Genomic DNA, 22720 nt, shown 5'->3' with positions numbered 1-22720 from the left:
CAGGCCTGACTGCTTGATGCCACAGTATGAGCAAGGCATGTGGGCGCCTCTCAAGTTGTTCTTATAAGCTTACTCTCTGTACGCACCCACAGAACGTTAGTCTTCTTTTCCTAATTTAGTCCGTAATTATTTCTGCATAATTGTATACTTTTGTATTACATGTTACTTTAAATGTTTTTAGTTTTTGTATCACACTTTCTTTCCATTTCCCTCATTTCTTTATTTTCCTTTATTGATTTTATGCTCAGTGTTTCTGTTGCATATCGGCATTATGGCCAACTCAATCTTTGGTAGTGGGGAGTTTTTGATCATTTGCTTCCTAGACAATTTTTTGATATGTACGAGTTTTGTTAAGTAGATTGCTAAGTCCATCTCCGTTAATCGTATTCTGGTAGCATTCTTTCTCTTCCATTGGTTCGAATACCTTCTCCTATATATGAAAATTTGCTTGTTCTTCATGTACCCATACTAGGTGCTTAATTTTGATGATGCATTGGTGAATTTTATCATTGTATTTCTCAAAGACATTTGTAACAATCATGTTGCTGAATTAATTACTCTTACTTATTTTAATTTTACCTCTACGATCGTGGAGGTATGTATGGTCTATGCAACTAAATGAAGGCAGTTTGTTTATTGCCATAGGCATTTCGCTCTTATTATCTGGGAAGCATCATCAGTAGCCGGAAATACATTTTTTGTATACATACAATAAACATATTACATGATGGATATAATAAGCTGCTATATTACATTTTGTCGTGCTTTTCTCTTCCTTTCTAGGCTAGAAATAACTTCTGTAGCACAAGTTGCGTATTGTGAATGTATCGTTCGGTGTTACTTACGATTTCCAGCTGTGTTAACACATGTGTGTGGTCCTGGAGATGTATTTGTTGGTTTTCGTACTCCAGTTGGCCGATTTCTGCCGTTCCACATTTGTCACATCGCATGTTTCACTTTCAATTTGCATTTGGTGATCAACATATGTGCGGTTTTTGGTACGTAGCGTTGCCAACTGTTGTTGTGTGTTTGTCTGTCCTTTGTTTGTGTTGTGTTTCATGTTTTCATTTGTTCTCTCTCTCTCTCTCTCTCTCTCTCTCTCTCTCTCTCTGTGTGTGTGTGTGGGGGGGGGGGGGGGGGGGGTATGTGTGTGTGTGCGCCCGGGGCATGGGTGTGTGTGTGTGTGTGTGTGTGTGTGTGTGTGTATTCTGCTGTGAGTAAATGTAATTTTTTAAAATAAATATGAGGTTACGAGTGTGTATGTATTTTTCTGTGTGTACTGTAATTTTTTATAGTAAATATGTGTGTGTGTGTGGTTTGCTGTGTGTAAACGTATTATTATTATTATTTTTAATAAATATGACTTCATGTTTCTGTATGTGTGTGTGTGTGGGGGGGGTTGGGGGGTGGGGGGGAGGTGAGCGTGGGGATATTAATTAATTAATTATCCCGATTACATTTCGGTTTGTTATAGTTTTGGTGGCTGCCATGATCAGAGAGTTATGGTTTATATGGATTTGGTCGTTGAATACCTTGTCTTCCATTGAAATGGCTCATTGTATGTGACAGTTCGCTTGCAATGTCAGGAGCTTTCTGTTGTGATTATTCACTCTGGTAACTGTTATGTCACATTCCATGTTGGATGGTTGTTGTCCATGTTTTATAAGGTGTTTAGCGAAGGTAGAATGGCTATCTTCACGTTTTAAATTTCTTATGTGTTCTTTATATCTAGCTTTGCAGTTCCTGCTTGTCATCCCAAGATGTACTGATTTACATTCTTGGCACTATAGCTGGTATATACCTGATCCTTGGTATTTATCTGGTTTGTCTCTTGTTTGTAAATGTTACTGGAGTGTGTTTCTTGTTCTGTAAGCTCTTTGTAATCCCTGTTTTCGTAGTATTTTTGCTATCCTGTGTGTTGCTTTTGTGATTGTATGTAAGAGTGTACCATGATTTTGTTATTAATGTCATAGGTGTCATTGTTTTGTGTTTCCATGTGAAATGTAGTGTACGTGGGTTTCTGTGCTCTCTGCATGTCTTGATTTCTCTTTAGCTGTGTTTTAATTTTTTGATTGCGTTATTGTATTATATGGGTGCTGTAATCATTTTTTGTGGCTATGAATTGTACTGTTTGTAATTCTTTGTCATAGTTCTCTTTGCTGAGTGGGATGTTATTTAGTCTGTATAACATGTGTCGTAGGGCAGCTAATTTTTGATTCAGCGGGTTGCTGGATGAAGCAGGTATAATAATGTCTGTGGCTGTTGACTTTCTGAAGATGTCAAATGTGTGTGTATTATTCTCTCTCTTCATTGTTATATCCAAATACATCCAAAGCAATAACCTTTTGCTACTAAGCGTTGGTTGGCGATTGTTGATTCGGATGGTATTTTTTGGTTGGTTGAACTCTGAAACGGATTCTTCAAAACTGTTGTATAATCACATAATATTAATTTTAGTTTCTATTACTTTATATCATTTGTCTGCTGCTTGAGTTTATGCAGAACGCCACTTACCTCTCTCTTTGCGAACCTCTTCATAGCAGAGGGGTACTTCCACGAAACGTCTTCAATTATCTGTCGTACATATTCCTTGCCCTGTCTACCCCTGCAGTTTTGAACCTCTATAGATCCGTCTAGTGTCAACAAAACTATTTCCTGGTGTCTCAACACACGTTCTATCAATGTGTCTTCTTATGGCCTCTGTTTTCCACATATTCCTGTCCGGACGCCTTCTGCAGACAAACTCTTCATCCCAGAATGAAAATTTCACTTTTCAGCGGAGTGTGCGCTGATATGAAACTTCGTGGCAGATTAAAACAGTGTGCCGGACCGAGATTCGAACTCGGGACCTTTGCCTTTCGCGGGAAGTGCTTTCGATCTTTTTTAAATTTCAGATTGATTTGGTATTTTCATGAAAATGAGACAACCATAGTCTAATCATGATTTAACATCAGCTGCAGAAAGAAAATCAACAAATTAGTTCAGGCACAAACAATTATTAAATTCTAGAGGGGAAGACTAACCCATAATCACGCCCTTCTTGTCAGATTTTTATATGCATGTGGAAGAGAAAAAGTGACAAAACAAAGCTACAAGGGAGGGGACTCAAGCTAAGGGGAGAAACAGAGATCACAGGGGAGCTTAACCAACACCCGGACTGTTAAACACAAGAAAAAGCATATTCGCAAAAAGCGTTCGGAATCGCGGCAAATGCTGTTCTCAGATAATGGTGAAAAACGCGGGGATCTGGCTCATTCCCACCTTCAACGACGTAGTGCACATAGTAACCCAAGAGCCAGACAATCGTGTTTGTTTTCGTCTGAGGGAAAGGAAAAAAGGAAATGTCCGGATGTAGGAGAATGTCGTCTGGGAAAGCAGTTTCAGGCCCTCGAATAAGGGAAAGCTAATTGACGGCGGAAACAGAGCCAATGATCCCGTCTGCAAGCAACAAGCCTGCGAAGTAAGGTGTCAGTCGGATGACATTCCTCGCACTGATCAGTCGGACGAAGGCCAATACCAAAAAGACGATCACCAGTAGGTGTCAGACTGTGGATTGCCTTATATCACGTTGAAGCCATCTCCATCCGAAATACAGGAAGACTAACATGGGAGCAGACCGTTTTCCGACACGTTAGTGGGGAAGCAAGTAGAACAAAAGAAAGGGGAAATGGTGCACTACAACAAAGTGACAGCATGCTCGTATTAATATGCGTCATAGAAAGTATGTCAGCACCGATAATTAGAAAATATTCGCTAATGTTCCGCAATTTAGTATTTAATCCGTCCAACATCAACAGGAGGGGTCAGACAGACCGGCCGGAGGCGGGAAAGTAAACGAGAGGTAACTGAATGCAGAGCCCCCCGCGTACAGGTTAAAACATTGCGGCAGGCAAATAAGAGGGATGTCTTCATTTTGATATCGGAAAGAGCGAATCCTCCAAGCTTTCGAGGCCTGGCCACTACTTCGTACCGGGCAGGAAAGATAGGGCGGCGCCACAGGAATTTCAGTCTGCGGGCCATCATCGCGGGAAGCGGGAGGACCTGCGTAACTTAATATACTTTACTGAAGACGTAGGTTTGTAAAGCCCGTACCTTGTGAAGGAGGCTAAGCGAACTGCGTTCACGTTCAAGAATCGCTCCATGAACACGACTTGCTACCTCACGCCAATTTAGTGTCGTCATTTTGATCGGATTGCGATCCACTAAGATCCCTAAGGTCTTGGCGATTGACGACTTTCGCCTAAGGAATGACGACATTATTGAAGCCTCTCAACAGTAGGAACGTTCATTTACGATCATTATTGCGAGCACCAGCAAGACGACAAAATGAATCCAAGGTATCCTTAAGCCTCGGTATGTCCTCGACTTGTCGTACTAAATACATGACGTTATCGGCGTATGCACGGACCGAAAATAGTTCCCACAATACAGTCCAGCCACGTAATTGCATGGTGAGGCGGCGAAGTAAGGACTCTAAGAACAAGACAAAAAGGGACATGGATAAGGGCTTCCCTAGGGTAAAGCCCGTCTGATAGATATCCTGGGGGTGGGGGGGTGGGGAGGTAGGGTCACCGTTCACAATCACCGAGACCCTGATACCGGTAAAAAGACGAGTTAAGACCTGTCGAGGTTCATTATTAAATCCGACAGTGGTGAGCGCTCTGGTTAGAAAATCATGGCTGACGCGATCAAGCGCTATTTGGAAATCAAGAAAAAGTAAAGCTCCTGGGCAGCGGCCACCGAAATTAAATCGCGACATTCGAGAACAGAAGTCAGTATCGTGCGTCCAGGCACACAGCTTTGGTAGGTGGCAATAATAGTATCGAGCAGCTTAGCGAGGCAGATATTAATTGCCCGAGCGACGATTTTATAATCGAAGTTAAGGAGAGTAATAGGACGGAGGGAATCAAAACCTGTGGTTTTCGGAGGAGGAACAGTTCAACTTCCTGAAAAGGAGCAGGAAGTGAGACTCACCGCATCACTTCATTTACCATTGACGTTAAAGTGTCACCAATGAGTGGCCAAAATTAAACATAAAACTCCTCAGGAATACCGCCTAATCCAGGCGACTTGTGGGACTGAGATCCTGTAACAACATCATATATATCGTCCTTGTGAAAGGGACGCAGAAAGGCTTCATTTAATTGAGGAGTGACGACGCGATGCAGCAAGGATGTAAAGTCGTCGAGAGAGTTTTCAGCCGGGACATGGGTCTGGTACAGATCAGTAAAATAGGTGTAAATAAAGTCGGAAATGTCACGGTGAGAGGTGAACATGCGGACATCAGCGGTCGTGAGGGAGGCAAGGCACACACGGTTCCGGCGCGCCAGTAAACGCACTAGGCGGTATAGTGGCGTCAATTCGTCTTCTAAAAGGGGACGTGGTTGACACCTCATCCGCAGTCCCTCCATTTGAATGCGTTTTAGCTGACGCAGTTTGGCTTTGATGCACTCTATTTCAGTAACCCGTAGGGGAGCATGCGTAGCACTATCGTACAGTTGACGTAAGACTGAGTAGTAAAACTCTTGCGTTCGTCGATCGTCTGCCACCTTCGCAGCTACAAAACGCATGAGAGCCCTACGGATTTGTGGTTTAACATGCAGTCTCCACCATGCCCCAATAGACGAGTTCCGGTCCATAGTACGAGAACAGCGAACCCCTACGTCCTCCTGCGCGACACCTAGAGAGGTATCCTGCAAATAGGCTATACTGAGCAGCCAGGGAGGACGAAACAATTTAACCGGTTGCCGCTCGTAATTAAACGTGACGGCTACGGCTCAGTGATCAGTAAAACAGGCTGGTATCACAGTAACATCCAGAAGCTGCCCACACATGGAGTCGAAAAGGTAAAAGCGATCGAGGTGACTGCTAGCCGTGGGAGTAAACCCATCTGAGCTACCCAAACATGACACACGACCCGTCCTCACAGCTTTAATTCCGCCAGTATCTCGTCTCCTACCTTCCAAACTTCGGTCATACTTGGGTAGCTCAGACGGTAGAACACTTACCCGCGAAATGGAAAGGTCCCGAGTAAGAGTCTCGGTCCGGCACACAGGTATGATCCGTCAGGACGTTTCAACTCTTTATTACTTATCTCAACAGTCCAGGTAATTCTCAGCGCCATTTTGTAACAGCATATGACAAACGTTTCGATAATCATCGTATGCAGTTTCCCCACAATCCTTGACTACCTCCATACAATGCTGCATGCCAGACACATACTCAAAGAAATTTCTTCATTAGCTGTTAAGGCCAATGTGCGATACTACTGGGATTCTTTTGACCAGGAAGGCCTTCATGACCCAATTTTTATTTTGAGCTTATCGGTGCTCTCCTTTCTCTTACTGGTAATTGCTTTCTAATCTCTCTGGTTTACTCCGTAACTAGTGTGTGTGCTCTTTAGACTATTGATTCCATTCAACACATCTTGCAATTCTACCTAACTTTCAATGAGGGTAGCAATGTCATCAACAAATTCTCTCATTGATATCTTCCACTTTAAATTCAAATCCAACTCATAAGTTTCTCTTGTACACCCCTCATTGTTTCTAAGACGTACAGGTTGAACCATAGTGTCCTGTCTAATTAGAGCTCTCCGATCTCGGTTCTCATTTTCTCCGTTCCTCTTGCTTCTTGTAAATATTTTATATTTTCCGTATTTTCCTACAGGCTACACATTTCCTGTGAATTTTGAACATGTGGTACCCTTTTACGCTTAGTCTGTTGTCTTTTGTCTTAATTTTCCATACATCTTGCTTCAATTATCAGTCACTATGTCAGGACTGCTTGCTCGTGTCCATCTTCATCGAAGTCAAATCCAGAAGCAGATCCAGATCATTCTCTCTCATTCATCTGTGTATTATTCCTATCATCAATGTGGATGCATGAGATGCTAAGCTGATTGTGCGAAAGTCCTACAACATACTAGAGTAGCATTTGTTTCATATACGTATGTACTTCAGTCGTGCGCAGTAGGTGGAACATTGTGGACCTCTTGGCTACTTCCGTCCGTTGTGCCATAACAAGAGCCAGGTTTGTTGGATAGTTAAACTTTAAAAAGGTCTGAACTTAAGAAGATTGTGACTGATTCCAGAGACGTATAACCAATCTCGTGATCAAAGCACCTCATAACTTTTCATCACGGCATTAATTATTTTTATTCTTTGTGATCAGTCTTTGCGACATACGATCATCACCTACACTACCTGTGGATAAATACAGGTGTTCGAAGGCAAGTGTCATATATTCCAAACTGACGCAGTATTGTCCAAATCAGCAGGGTAAGTAGGGCGGCATGTGATTTTATCGGATAATGACGTCCTTCTCTGTTAAGCACACTCTCTTTCAAATACACCTGCCTCTGTCCGGATTGCATTACGGGCGTTGGTCACACGCTCCTGTTACGTTCGCACTTTGTTGATGGACTGGGCATACACCGATGACCTTAAATGCCTCCGCAGCCAGAAATCCGGCACATTCGTCTCCGGTGAATGATGGGGACATGATACCGGACCTACTCGGCAAGAATATCGCTTAAGAAACGGTGCGGTATGGTGCCCCGCTGTACACAGTTCTGCAATAGGACTGGTAATCGGTAATACAAAGCACTTGTTCACCTGTTCGGATAAGTGTCTCGCTCAATGAGTCTGTCACCTGCAACTGCTGTGCATTAACTGATGCTGAAGCAATCATGACCCCACAAAGCCACGTTTGCAGCAGGAATGGCATCAGCCCTCACGACCGTTCCGCCGTAATTTACTGTGCTATCACGTGAGAATGCCGCCTTATTTGTAAATATACGGAGACTGTGAACTGGGGATATTTAACGATCTATATCTCAACATGTTCTTGCTTCCGAACACGTCATTATTTTCTTCTTTCAGTTTTGAATAATACTACATCCTGCAAGAATATCTGAAACTTTTTAAAATAGCGTGCATAAGTTAACGCCTACATAGTGAGAAAAATCCCGATGGTATATAATTATAGGTTGAGTCAGCTTCCGATGTATTTGTTAAGTCGGTCAAGATCTCTGTCTGCAGAAGACTCTTTTTACAGAATTTCTATCTGTTGAAACGTCCAAATGAGTGTGCATAAAACTTGTTTCACAGATCTACAACAGACGGACGTTGTCAGTAGCGCCAAATTATCATGTGAATCTGCCCGGCGACTTCTTCTGAAAACTGGATTTACCTACGCTTCTTTTCCCATCGCTTGGTACCGTCAGTTGCTCCAGCTACCTATTTACTCCAGCGACCTACAAAAAACTGGTAATCGAAGGGGTGCAACTTCTTTGAGTGACTGTGTAGAATGTCCCAGCTTCTCATAGCAAAACGAGCATCCAAATTAAATAAACAGTTTTCTCTGAATGTACGAACCAACTTGCCTTATTACCGTAAGTGATTGGGTTCATTCCACAAGAAGGTGGAAGGGAATGCAAATACGTTGTCAGATGCATGTGAGAAGAATGCTAAGAATAAGTAAATAAAAAAAAACACAGTTGTTATATCATCATCACTATTCCCTGACAGTATCAGTAGTTTGTTTTCCACTACTTACTACCATACGTAGTGGGAGATAGAAGTGGAATAGTCCGTTGTAAGAACGTTCATACTGGTTGTGATTCTCGGCTTAGCATTATCATTAACGTGAAGTATTTCGGAACGTGTTATAGTGGTTTACAGGTTCAGGAAAATATTTCACATATGTTTTTTTAGGCGTTGGAAGTCAAGATCTTGCAACATGTGTAGCCGAACTACATCGTCGTCGGCTCTATGTGGTGATCCTCCCCCCTTTCATATCATTTTAGCACGAACACCCAAACCTCCAGATGTGAAACAGTTAGATCAATACCAAACGTTGTGTGTCGATAGAGTATCAACCTGCTATTCTCGGTGGTATTAATGAGAGAAAAGGAAAATAAATAAACTATGTTCGTTGCACCCCCTACACTTTCCTTTGTTCCTGGATAACGGTATATGGTGGCTAGCAAAAATAACATTGCTACAAACACCGAAACGTCCTTTTACATGTCAGGAATATGTTATCCCTTATAACAATTTCACGCGTAAACTGTTTTTTTTTTTTTTTTTTTTTTTTTTTTTTTTTTTTTTTTTTTTTTTTTAATCGCCCTCAGTGGGCTTTGAACTCGGGAAGTTTAAGACGAGAAGCTAACGCCTTACCCACTCACCTACCACAGCTCTCTGTACCGTTTTATCACATATACGCTTCTCCTATACTCGATTGTGCCGGTGATCCTTTTGTTTATCGTTTATGAATGTTATATTGGACGACAGCACCCAGCACGAACTAAATCGGTGTTTTGGTTGGTACTCTATTGACACATAACGTTTGGTGCCGATCTGAGTCTCTGATATCTGGAGGTTTGGCAGTAAGTATGAGCAATAACGACACAATTTAGATTTTCTAACTTCTATTTGCGTGTTGCCGAGTTTACAACCTTCAGTGTACTAATTTGGATGCAGTGATATATCAATAACAAGAAAGGCGTAAATGACATATGATTATGTAAACGTGCTTAAGTGCGATGTGCATATAAATTACAAGATCTATGCCTACACAAAAAGAGCTGAAAGACCACAGATTTTCCTCATTCTGCGACGGGAGCAAATTGAGAACTGGTGTAACACGGATAAGGACATACAGTAAACGCAACTAGAACTTATTTTTTGAGTCTCAAATATTTGATGACGATGGATTCATAATTGAATTATTCAGTGAAAGAAACTGATTAGGGTTACTGCTGCAAGGGTACGTCTAGTACCTCAGGGAGACAACACGAACTCAAGAAATTTGGATGGATATCGATGATAACCAGTTTTCCCCTATGAGGAATTACCTTTATTCTTTGCTTTTCAAGTCTAAATAAAACAGTGAATGTTTTTAGTAGGCTGAACGGAGGAATTAAGATGATGCAAACTTGATTCTATATCCAAGCTATCGATTAAGGATCCAAAAAGTTGCCAACTGATTAAAGGAATTTCTAAAACCGCGCTCAAATTTTATCCTACTTTGTGATGTACTAGATAAGTAGAAACGAAAATTTGCTTTTGACGTCTCGTCGACGTTCGGATCGGACAAAGTTGTACCAATAAACGGATCATAACCTTTTCAGGTGAACCATTCCGGCGCCTGCTCAAAGTGGACTGAGAAAATGAATAAAATTCAGGCGAAAACGTTGAATGAGGATCTCAGCACCTCGAGATGTATCAAACTCCAGCGCGTTAACCACTTCACCAACACGGCCTTCTCTTCTTTCTTGGCCATAACCCAAAGAATACTTTGTATCTCATTAAGACATCAGATGTGGGCTGCTAGACACTGCTAGGCATTAGATACATTTGATGCACCGGTTTCCATTCTCTCTTGGGGTCGTTAATCTAACGACATTCTTGTTAGTCCTCTCATATTAGCTCTCAAGTCGACTTTAATCAACTGGGGAGCAGAGGAAGTAAAGTATGGAGCTATACGAAGAAGGCTTATGTAGGACAGCGAACACACACACACACACACACACACACACACACACACACACAAAGGCACACACAGCCATTACTTTGTTGCATTTTTATTAATTTTATTATTACTACATTATTTCGCTTAGGTTTACTGAGCCATACTGCAAACTGCGTGGTCCAAATGTCAACTCATATATGCAGAGAAAACATAGTGCAAATAACGTATACAATGGTTTTAAATTAATTTGCTGTTTCACATATGTTCAGTACTTAGAGCTAAGGAATCTTCACATATCAAACGTAGTCAGAAAACACGAAGTAGTATTCAAGAGAGAATGAAATGCATACACACAGAGATTAACAAGAGTATTCACTTATAAGTAACAAACCATATTTTATACAACCACACTATTATTTCGTGTAAAGCAAATAAGGGCATTCATGAATTGCAACGAAGGTTGGCTGCCGCATTATAAAATCAATTTCATTCAGCATTTCGGCGATCCAGATGTTCCCCATCCTTATCAGAACCCCTGCTGCTGAGTCCTGTTGAAAACTGATCCCAAGGTTGCAGGTCTTCGTAATATACAGGCCACTGAGAGACTTCCGATTCTGATTACTCCGGGAAAACCTAAAATTTCAAACAGGAGCTTTATTTATTCTCCTCGGTTCTGAGCTTGGGTTTTGCGAACGAAAATTTTGTATTGATTGTCAATTAAATATGCTGGGACCGAATAGGACTGAAATAACAAATTTTACAAAAATTCTTATGAATCATTAAAGTATTAGGGCAAGTAGACTCATATATGCTACATCATTCATCAAACTCGTTTTACATCCTAATAATGACATATTTTCACGGTCTTTAGATATTTTATTTGTAATCTGACAACTGAAATATATAAACACTTTTTACGTAAGTACCGCAAAATGTCAGTTAATTATTATGACATAAAATACTATCATAAAATAGTTCACTCCAGCGCCTTCAAAAAGAACGTTGCACGTTGTTATGCACGCCAAGTATATTATATTAATTGCTGCATTAAACTTCAAACAAACACAGATACATGACAATCTTTTGCCACACAGTCATCAAAGCTCTGTAAGCAAGACAAAAAATGTTTTAACAGTCGATCACTTTCCCGACTATAGAAACCCGCTCCTGTCCACGCAGCCATTGTAGAACAGCTGCGTAAATGTCTTCATCGTCGGAAAATTTGTGACTGGTGTGAATCAGTTCCTCGATACCTCCACATTGCCGTCTATGGTAGACGTACAAGTCGATGGCCTCCATTGGCAATCAGCATGACCCTCATCTGTCCGGCCTTGGTCAAACTATTGGCAGAATTTCACTGTTGACGAACGCGATATTGAATGTAGTCCATACAGCGTCAGAATTCACGGCTAACCTGTGTGTCAGAAATTATGCCCACAATGGTCGTACTGTCCTGCGTAATTCAAACTTTGAGTACGTGTCCAGCTGTCGCGTGATTTCACTCTCACTTAATATCTGTATTACTGGAGAACTGTGTCTGCAAGATACCCAGAGCATGTACTGTCTTCTGACAATGCGTCACACTTGTTGCACAACCATGGGCCGACATGTGTCACTTACTTTTGCAAGACTCTGTGTATATGGTCCTTTATACTGTTTCTTCTACTTGCTATCTCTCTCTCTCTCTCTCTCCATCCGATCACGCTATGAAGGCCCAACGGTACCGACCGGCCGTCGTGTCATCCTAAGACCACAGGCGTTACTGGATGCGGATACGGAGGGGCATGGGGTGAGCACACCGCTCTCCCGGCCGTGTGTCAGTTTACAAGACCGGAGCCGCTACTTCTCAAACAAGTAGCTCTTTAGTTTGCCTCACAAGGGCTGAGTGCACCCCGCTTGCCAACAGCGCACGGCAGACCGCATGGTCGCCCATCAAAGTGCTAGCCCAGCCAGACAGCGCTTGAGCTCGGTGATCTGACTGGAACCGGTGTCTTCACTGCAGCAAGGTCGTTGACTCTATTTATTATGGAACTGAAAAAATAGTTCCTTCTTTCTCTTTCTCTGAAACGACAACGTATTTTACATTTAGTGCACATCACAAATGTGATATGAAGAACATCATTACACCAGAGGTTAACACTCTCCAGTATGCAGATGATTTATGCCTTTTTCTACACTTAAGGCCAAATCTCTATGCCTGACTTCAGACATGTATCCTTAAAACCAGGCAACGCAATCAGAATCAACTTTTACAAGTTTATTCGACATCTCAGGTAGATGTACTATACGAAACATCCTTAATGTTCCGTTGGCATACGCTTTGGTGTTCTGGTGCGTTGCCTCACTGGAAATGCTTAATCTTTGTCATCATATTCCGCCTTCTCTTCTTCGCTCTCTTCTACGTCTAGTATTCTCTGCTGCGAATGTGCCGAATGGAGACATAGCGCTACACCTATAAACAGCATCGCTGTGTTGCTTTGAGGAAATAAATGATCTCTTTCTCTATAGCACAGGGTGTATTAACATTTTGAAGCATTTTCTATAGTCAATGCAGTCCAAAAGTACAGAAATTACCTCTATTTATTAAAAACATGCTAACGCTGCGCTAAACATGTTTCTTCAGTCAACCTACTGAGAGCTTGCAGAAACGAAAGTACGCTATGAATAGAAAGCACGTGGTGTGAAGTACAAGCCATAATCGAGGACAGCTAATTTACTTACTTTTCTGAGCTAGAAGAAAATAAAATTAGTATATAGCGTAAAGGCATCAGAAGGAGTGGGGAGGATATTGGAGGATCCCTATGATATAACAAAACATGAGCACTTGATGGAATGGGAATCTTCAATTTCACAAGGTTTTGCACTAAAGAGTTTTAATGTATTCCCAAGTACTTGTAGGTAAACAGATGGTCACTTGCGTCTCCTTCTTTCTTGTGTGTTCTGACACTCGTAGAAACGGATATCCCTGACACCTACCAAATGTAAGTGGTTAGGATGAACTTATGGTTCATAGAAATAAGTGCCAAGATAGTTTTCAGCTTCCTGCTAGGCTGAAAGTCTCGAAGACAGAAGAACCTTCTAATTACTGGCTGGATCGCAGTGTCGCCCACAGCTGGAAATCTGAGGATAGTAGAACGACGTTCATCGCACATCCAGAATCATTGGAATTCGTCGCCAGCTATGAGACTAAGTCTCCTAAGCCAGTAATACATGATCTGGGGCCCATTAGAATGAAATTCTCATGCCTTTTTGTTTATTTCTCAATGCTTGTAGTAAAATTTCAAATACCTAAATATTCATCTTACTGTTACGCTCTAGTCTGAATAGAATGGAACACGCTTTTTGATTGCTAAACTACAGCAGTTTCTGAAGCCTCACATAAATACCTAATGTCAGAGCCTTTCGAATCGCAGCCGCTTCTGCAGTAAAATATGAACAAGGTGGCGGCAGACGAAGTTCTTAGGAATACTTCAGCTGCGGGAGAAGTAATATGCGTCTTTCTGCTGAAGTCTCATGAAATTAAAAGCAATCAATATAAAAGTGAACAAAGTGCGTCAGTAAAGTTTAAAGTAGGCAATGAAACTGGAACTCATTGTGTCAAAGCAATTTTTCATCGTACTATAAATAGTGACTACCGTGATGTTACGTCTGATACCGGAATGGATTTCTAAGTTGGTCTATGGATTTATCTGTTTGAACCTAACTGTAGATACTGTGCACTGAACCTAGTGCTTTCACTAGCAGAGGGCAAATACTCCTCATTTCCAACGCTGACCTTGTGTGTGGAAGAAACCCTCATTTGTCGCAGGAGCATGATTAATCTGTATTGGCCTGCTACCCTACTTGGCTATTAAAATATCTCTCCAAGTACTGACTTCGTCATGCAGCAGGGCTTCAACAGCTTCTCCTAGTAAGACATTCGTGTAAGTTGATCGCAGTTCTCCAAGGCCCACAAGTCTGCACCCGAATTCTACAAACAAACTGATGAAGTGCACCTTTCGCAACGGTGTGGTACAACGATCATTCTAATCGATGATGCAGCGGACGAAGGCAGGCTTACAGTGGTCACACCGTCAAGTTCCAGCTGCAGGTCTCATTGCGTTAATGTTGCTTCTTTTCGTGGTTACAAAGTGGGCTGATGACAACTATAGAAACTGTTAGGTCGTTGGCAGTCATACAGTCATTGAAGGTGTAAATGGCTCTGCTTGACATTAGGCATAGAGATTTGGTCTTTAAGTGTAGAAGAAAAGCGATAAATCATTTGCATACTCGAGAGATTTAGCATCTGGTGTAATGACGTTCTTCATATCTAGGTGTGTGTATTAAAAACAGAGTAGTGCGCTGATCTGAGTGTTTAGGGAGTCCTCTTGAGTTTGTATGAGTAATTTTTTTTATTCTTACACACACGGTACTGCGCTTTGGAAAGATATGAACACAAAACAAAATAAGTCTTTCAAGAGCTCTTTTAGTAAACGCCGACAAGCCGACAACGGGATAGGTATGTAGGAAGTTGGACTTCCAGGCACCGATTTAGATTAGGGAACTGCAACCATTATTTGAACTGTTCAGGGAGGTAGCAGACTCTCATACAGATGTCGATAAGGTTCGTAGAAAAGTCGTGAAGGGACGATTTGTCACGAGAGAGAGCAGAGGGCAGTGAGCATAACACATTCCAAGGACTGAATTCGTAGAGGACTTCCGTATATAATTTATCTCTTTCATCTGAAATGGGGGTCTTAGGAAATGATCATATGCGATGTCTGCTGGGGAGAATTTATCCAGTTGAGAGGTTTTCACAATTTTTAAAACATGTTAGTTCGAGCATTTACATCCCAGTTTCACTGGTAATCTTCCACAGATGAGATGATTTTAACCATCTTATGTTCTAGACGACGTTCGGCAGTCACTGGTGAGTATTCCGTATTCCACCGTACCACGGAGTTCTTAATATGTAATGAAGTTAAATGTCGCTTTTGATACTAGAATTCTTCCGCATTTAATACTCTAATGTGTAGTAAGATACTTACATTGAGCCGGTCTCTGGTAGACTTACTTCAGCAACTGTATTATTACTTTCTGAAACAGTACCAGTTTTTGTTATTTATGCTCCAATGACTTTTGAGAAAGAATTCCACGTCTCTTGTTGTCGCTTCCGTCGTCCAAATAACAGAAAAAGTTACCTTATCAAATACTCACTTTTGGTGGCAAGAAATACGTGAGCCACTATTGTGGCGAGAGAGTCCAGGACAGGAGAGCCGTCGTTGAGGACTATGTGGTGGCTGCCTTCCATTACATTAGGTGAGCTCTGTCCTGGGTCTCCTGTACACAAATTTCCCTAAATAGAGGTGTGAGCGCTGAAATTCCCGCAGAACACCAGCGGTTGCTCAAGTTGGAGTAACAGTACTTTCCACTCTTACTTCACCTATCTCAGTTCTCGGGTATTAAAAACCGGCTAACGGGTTGGATAATACAGAACGTAATTTCATTCATGCTACCGGTATCTGCAGTCCTGCGGTAGGGGAACTAATGTGCATATCCGAGAGACTATATCCTGCCGCAGCAGGAGAGCGGCACCCCCTTTAGAGTCGAGTCTGAGTCTGCCTGACCTAATAACAAAGTACCTCCTACAGGTGATATGCCTATCTAGTTTGGATCACGTTTCGGAAATCGAAGCAGCACACACATTTTTAGATGGATGTCTTGTAGCAGGCAGTCTCTGTTGTCTACGGCTGACCGAATATGCCACTGAAGGGCCATGAAAATTATTGTTGGGAATTATGCTTAGAGTTAAAATTCATACGTCTCCCGTGTCTATCTCTGCTCGGATTAGGAAATATACCTCACTTGTTAATATGAAACTCCAGATATTATCTCGGAGTTAACTGCAGCTGCCATTCGTCGTGGACGTCCTGAACACTGACACTGTGTTAACGGCTTGGTAATATGGAATTCCAGTTCGCCTGTGATAAATGAAGCAGGACGATACTGAGTGAGCCTCCATTGTATCTCATAACTGCTCACTTGATGTAACTTAAAACTAATTCGAAAACACATGCATACCCGCACTGTTCGATATTGCACTTCACCACAGTCCCACTGAACGTGAAGCATTGATCGAAGTATGCAGTTCATTTTTTATCAGCGCTTGGAATAAATACGTCTATTAACGCAGATTTTACAGTTTCAAGACATTATTCCAAGAGGCAAGGATCAAATCCTTGTCAGAGCTAGCGCACAAAAAAAACGTCAACTTTCTGATTGCTGTGCAGTCATCGTTGTCTTAATGTATAGGTTTACGCGTATTGTGATTTTGTTTTGGCTTCTTAGGTGCTACGCAGCATGTTGTACTGTTCGTGTCTTCCCTGCAGGAAGAAAACGTAGAAAACGAAGGAAGCTACACCTTATGTGGAGCGCTACACAAGTAGAAAAGAGTGGAAGAAAGACCTTGATGCTGGAATTATGGATCTGAACATGGTGAGCAACTCCAAGACGTATCAAAAACGGCACAGCGATGTTAAAGCATTACTGAATTAGTAACAATGCTTACTCTAGTAGCAAGCTCTGTTCTTTTAACTTCTCAGTTTTTTTCCAATATTCCAACTATTTGTTTTAGTTTCCTGGTTTATATTAAATCTTAAATTAGACCTTACAAACATACACTCATTTTCGGTGTCTACGTCTAATTCTGGAGAACTGTTGTTAGACTTTATTTGATATCTTGACGCATTCAACGTTAATATAAAATCGATGAGAAGGCTGACATTATCACATTGACTTTCCAGGTGCAGTGTTTCATTTTATGCACTTCACACTCAAGGAGACGCTCTCGTTTATCGATGGTGGTTCACTGTACAAATCTCATTGCCCTCATCCATCCACGATCACTTCCCATGAAGAGTTTCAGATCTCACCTTAAGATAATTTTACGTCTTTATGAAGCAACTATATTTTCAAAGCTAATGAACATATATTTAAATGAGGAGCGTAGTATTATGTAGTCGAAATATTTGTCTTATAACAGGACAAATACTAACAATTAAATAAATCCGTATAAATCAAATATTGGGTGTATTATAATTGCAAATCATACAATGTCTGTTCGCTTTCATTATTATTTTCTACAGCAGTATTGTCATAAAGAAATGTTTTAAAAGGATTTTGTTTGGAATATATTTGGCTTCAGTTCCCATGAACTTTGCTGCATACGGGCTTTACACATACACTGATCAGACAGAATATATGACGACCCACCTAATAGCCGATATGTCTACCTTTGGCACGGATAACAGCGCTGTCACGTCGTGGCAAGGAAGCAGTGACACCCTGATAGGTCGCTGGAGTAACTTGGCACCACATCTGCACACACGAGTCACCCAATTCCCGTAAATTCCGGGAAGGGGAGCGATAAGCTCTGAAGCCACGTTCGGTCACATCCCACGTGTGTTCGGTAGGATACAGATCTGGCGGGGTTGGGGTATTGTCAAACCACTCCACCACACTCCTGGTCTCGTGACATGGTGCATTATCTTGGTGAAAATCCCACAGCTGTCAGGAAACGTAATCGTCACAATGGGATGTACTTGGGGTCCAAACAGTGTATCCCCTGCCGTTAAGGTGCCTTTCACAAGCTAGACTGGACCCACGGATGCTCACGTGAATGTTCTCCAGAGCATAATGGAGCCGCCGCCATCTTGTCTCCATCCCACAGTACAGGTGTCAAGGCGCTGTTAACCTGGAAGACAATGGACTGGCGCCCTCCCATCGGCATTATGAAGAAGGTATTGGAATTCATCAGACCGTGAAATGCTCTGCCACTGTGCCGACTCCTGTGTCGATCGTCACGTGCCCATTTCAGTCGTAGTTGCCGACGTCAGGTGCTAACATTGGCACACGGATGCGTCGACGGTTGTGCAGGCGATTCGTTAGGAGTGTTCGGTGCTCTGTGTACTCAGATACACTTGTACTGTGCGCAGCCTTAAAGTCTGATCTTAGTTTCGTCACAGTTCTCCACCTGTCCCGGTTTTGCAGTCTGACTTCTGTAATGAGGTGTTGCCGCCCAACCTCACGACGTGAGGACATGGTTTTACCTTGGTTTCGCTGCATCTTGAAGTCATTCATCACAGCACTTCTCGAAAACTCGGTAAGTCGTGCAGTTCCCGGCACGGTCATGCCGAGCCTCTGGGCCATCGCAATCTGACCTCAGCCCAATGTAGATAGATCGCGTGCCTTCCCCATTCTACAAAAGAACAACCTTGTCACTGGTAGTACACGCCCAAGCGTGTGTCAGACTAGCAGTCATTTCTTGCCATGTGACGTCGCTATTGATTGGACGTGTTTATATGTATAGTAGGTCTGTGCTCATAATGTTCTGTCTGATCAGTGTATGTGACTTCTGCTGTGGTAAGAACTAAATATAAAACCGTCACATCCGCAATACCATAACTCCATGATATTTTTAGGTCATCAGACTCTCTACTTTTTCATATTGCTTCCTTCGGTAATATTCTAATGACTGTGAACCTGTTATACCCATCACAGGTTATTGTCCGCTTATTTTATTGTATTCTTTACATACACCCACACTTGTCCACTTCATATGCCTTTTAAAGATTGAAGTACACAATTTTCTTTTGGCAAGAATGGAGTTATATTAACTCATCAAAATTTCTGGTCACACTGCGCCACGTACATTTATTACAATCTTTTCGTTCTATATCCACCCGTTTATCTACTTTCATTGATCTCTTAAAATTAACTTTTAAAGATCAACATATTTGACCTGTGCAAATTATTATTTGCTTACTTTAGTACGATATTAGTTTAGAGAGCCAGCTGCCGTTTCTTATATATTTATTGGCTGAGTACACGGAGGCGCCCGAGTATTTATTTCTCCCAGTTTACTATTAGAAAGGAAGAAATACACACGTTTTCTGTTTCCTGTCTTCCATCTGCTAACTCACACACTCTCCCTCTCCAATTGACCACTGCGTCACCATCTCCCTCATGCACACTTCCCAAACGCCCCTTCACTCTGTCTGTCTACGTCTACCACTTCTCTCTGCCCATATCCTCTTCCCACCTCTCTCTGGCCATCTACTAGCCCGGTCTTGCTCCGTTCACTTCCTCCTCCGACACTATGTTCATGTACTCCTCCCCGTTTCTCTCTCTTCATCTTTTTCTCACAATATCTCCTGTCCAGTGCGCCTGTCTCTCTTTCTCAGTTCCATCTGTTCTTCCCTTTACTCTGTCCGTCTCCTCTGCCATGTCTCGATGTCCACCTCATCCTTTCCCTCTCCGACTGTCTCTCTCCTCGTCACTCCTCTCTCATATACCGCCTGGGACACATTCTGGCACACACAGAAAAACAGCAGTGTAACCCAAAACACGCGAATAACCGTACTCCATGCTTTCAGTATTTGACCTGAGAATGAGAGCACTCAGTGTCTTTCAAATTTCTCTCGTTGACAACTCCAGGAAATGAAGAAAGGAAATTAGTCTGCCGTTTCTACATTTTCGCTGTTCGCACAGCATCAAGTTTTAATTTATTACCTCTGTACTACTGTATACGAGACACCTCTTTGCAGGCTGTATTCACAATACCACAGAGTCTACCATCGTTGTACCACATATAACTGAGGAGAAATGATATGAAAGACAAAGAAGCGTGAAATACGGACACATCATGCATGACTTATTAATCTATTGGTTCTTTACTATGAACTGCATTCGCAACACTTGTCACAGACATATCCACAAATCCCGTAGAGCGTACTTAGAAAACTATTTATTTGTACGTCATATATAATTCAGGAGATCTGATGTCATAAATAGTGAGCTGTGTGGAAATGAATCTGCAGGACGAACTTCGTTAGAGATACACGTAAGGTATATCTACAAATACACGTTAAATACGGAGTCCGCAAGAAAAATTTATACACGCTTTAAGGAACAAAAAGTATTACTTATATGTTATTTTATACACTCCTGGAAATGGAAAAAAGAACACATTGACACCGGTGTGTCAGACCCACCATACTTGCTCCGGACACTGCGAGAGGGCTGTACAAGCAATGATCACACGCACGGCACAGCGGACACACCAGGAACCGCGGTGTTGGCCGTCGAATGGCGCTAGCTGCGCAGCATTTGTGCACCGCCGCCGTCGGTGTCAGCCAGTTTGCCGTGGCATACGGAGCTCCATCGCAGTTTTTAACACTGGTAGCATGCCGCGACAGCGTGGACGTGAACCGTATGTGCAGTTGACGGACTTTGAGCGAGGGCGTATAGTGGGCATGCGGGAGGCCGGGTGGACGTACCGCCGAATTGCTCAACACGTGGGGCGTGAGGTCTCCACAGTACATCGATGTTGTCGCCAGTGGTCGGCGGAAGGTGCACGTGCCCGTCGACCTGGGACCGGACCGCAGCGACGCACGGATGCACGCCAAGACCGTAGGATCCTACGCAGTGCCGTAGAGGACCGCACCGCCACTTCCCAGCAAATTAGGGACACTGTTGCTCCTGGGGTATCGGCGAGGACCATTCGCAACCGTCTCCATGAAGCTGGGCTACGGTCCCGCACACCGTTAGGCCGTCTTCCGCTCACGCCCCAACATCGTGCAGCCCGCCTCCAGTGGTGTCGCGACAAGCGTGAATGGAGGGACGAATGGAGACGTGTCGTCTTCAGCGATGAGAGTCGCTTCTGCCTTGGTGCCAATGATGGTCGTATGCGTGTTTGGCGCCGTGCAGGTGAGCGCCACAATCAGGACTGCATACGACCGAGGCACACAGGGCCAACACCCGGCATCATGGTGTGGGGAGCGATCTCCTACACTGGCCGTACACCACTGGTGATCGTCGAGGGGACACTGAATAGTGCACGGTACATCCAAACCGTCATCGAACCCATCGTTCTACCATTCCTAGACCGGCAAGGGAACTTGCTGTTCCAACAGGACAATGCACGTCCGCATGTATCCTGTGCCACCCAACGTGCTCTAGAAGGTGTAAGTCAACTACCCTGGCCAGCAAGATCTCCAGATCTGTCCCCCATTGAGCATGTTTGGGACTGGATGAAGCGTCGTCTCACGCGGTCTGCACGTCCAGCACGAACGCTGGTCCAACTGAGGCGCCAGGTGGAAATGGCATGGCAAGCCGTTCCACAGGACTACATCCAGCATCTCTACGATCGTCTCCATGGGAGAATAGCAGCCTGCATTGCTGCGAAAGGTGGATATACACTGTACTAGTGCCGACATTGTGCATGCTCTGTTGCCTGTGTCTATGTGCCTGTGGTTCTGTCAGTGTGATCATGTGATGTATCTGGCCCCAGGAATGTGTCAATAAAGTTTCCCCTTCCTGGGACAATGAATTCACGGTGTTCTTATTTCAATTTCCAGGAGTGTATTTAATAGTTATCACACATGTTTTACAACCTACAGTTTCACACATTTTTACTTTAATTGTCTAAAATGTTACCGTTGGCGGCTATACACATAACAGAACGACGAGCGGTCGCCGCAACTACGTCGCTGCACATGTCTCTGTAATGTCCTGGCGAAGTTCCTCCAGCGAGCGTGGCTTACGTCGATAGACGTTATCTTTCACAGTTCGCCACAAGTAAAAGCCCATAGGTGTTAGACCTGGCGACCGTGTAGGGAACTCAATGGGCCCTCCTCGTCTAATCCAATGCCCCGGGAAATTATCATCCAGGAAAACTCGTGTGCCTAGGTGGTAGTGTTGTGGCACCCCGTCCTGTTGGTAGAAGACTTCTTCATCAGCACCATATAGAGCACATATACCTGCCAAAATTCATGCGTGTAAAATTTCCAGGTGCATTTCTCCAGTGACAGTAGCATCAAAGAAAGAGAGTTCTGCTAAGCCCCTGGTTGATAGTCCACACAACAAATGGACCCCTGGTAGATTGAGCGCTTTTTCCACATAAAACATGCGGATTTTCCGCTGTCCATCACACACTGTCATGCAGATTCTCAGTTCCATTAAGTTTAAATTGCGTCTCCTCACTCCACACTACCTTCGTCACAAATTGTTCGTCATCCGTTACCATTTGCTGATACAAATCGCAAAATTGCATTCGGCGATCAGGATCGTCATCGTAAATCGCGTTCAGTAATCGTGGAACGTAAACTTTCAACTTTGCAGCTTTCAGGATTCTGTGTACACTTGTACTGCTAACCCTCACTTCACGTGCACATTGCGTAGCAGACTTCTGAGTAGAATTCACAAA

This window comes from Schistocerca americana, unplaced genomic scaffold, assembly GCF_021461395.2.
Source record: "Schistocerca americana isolate TAMUIC-IGC-003095 unplaced genomic scaffold, iqSchAmer2.1 HiC_scaffold_18, whole genome shotgun sequence".
NCBI lineage: Eukaryota > Metazoa > Arthropoda > Insecta > Orthoptera > Acrididae > Schistocerca > Schistocerca americana.
Note: the sequence above shows the minus strand (reverse complement) of the source record.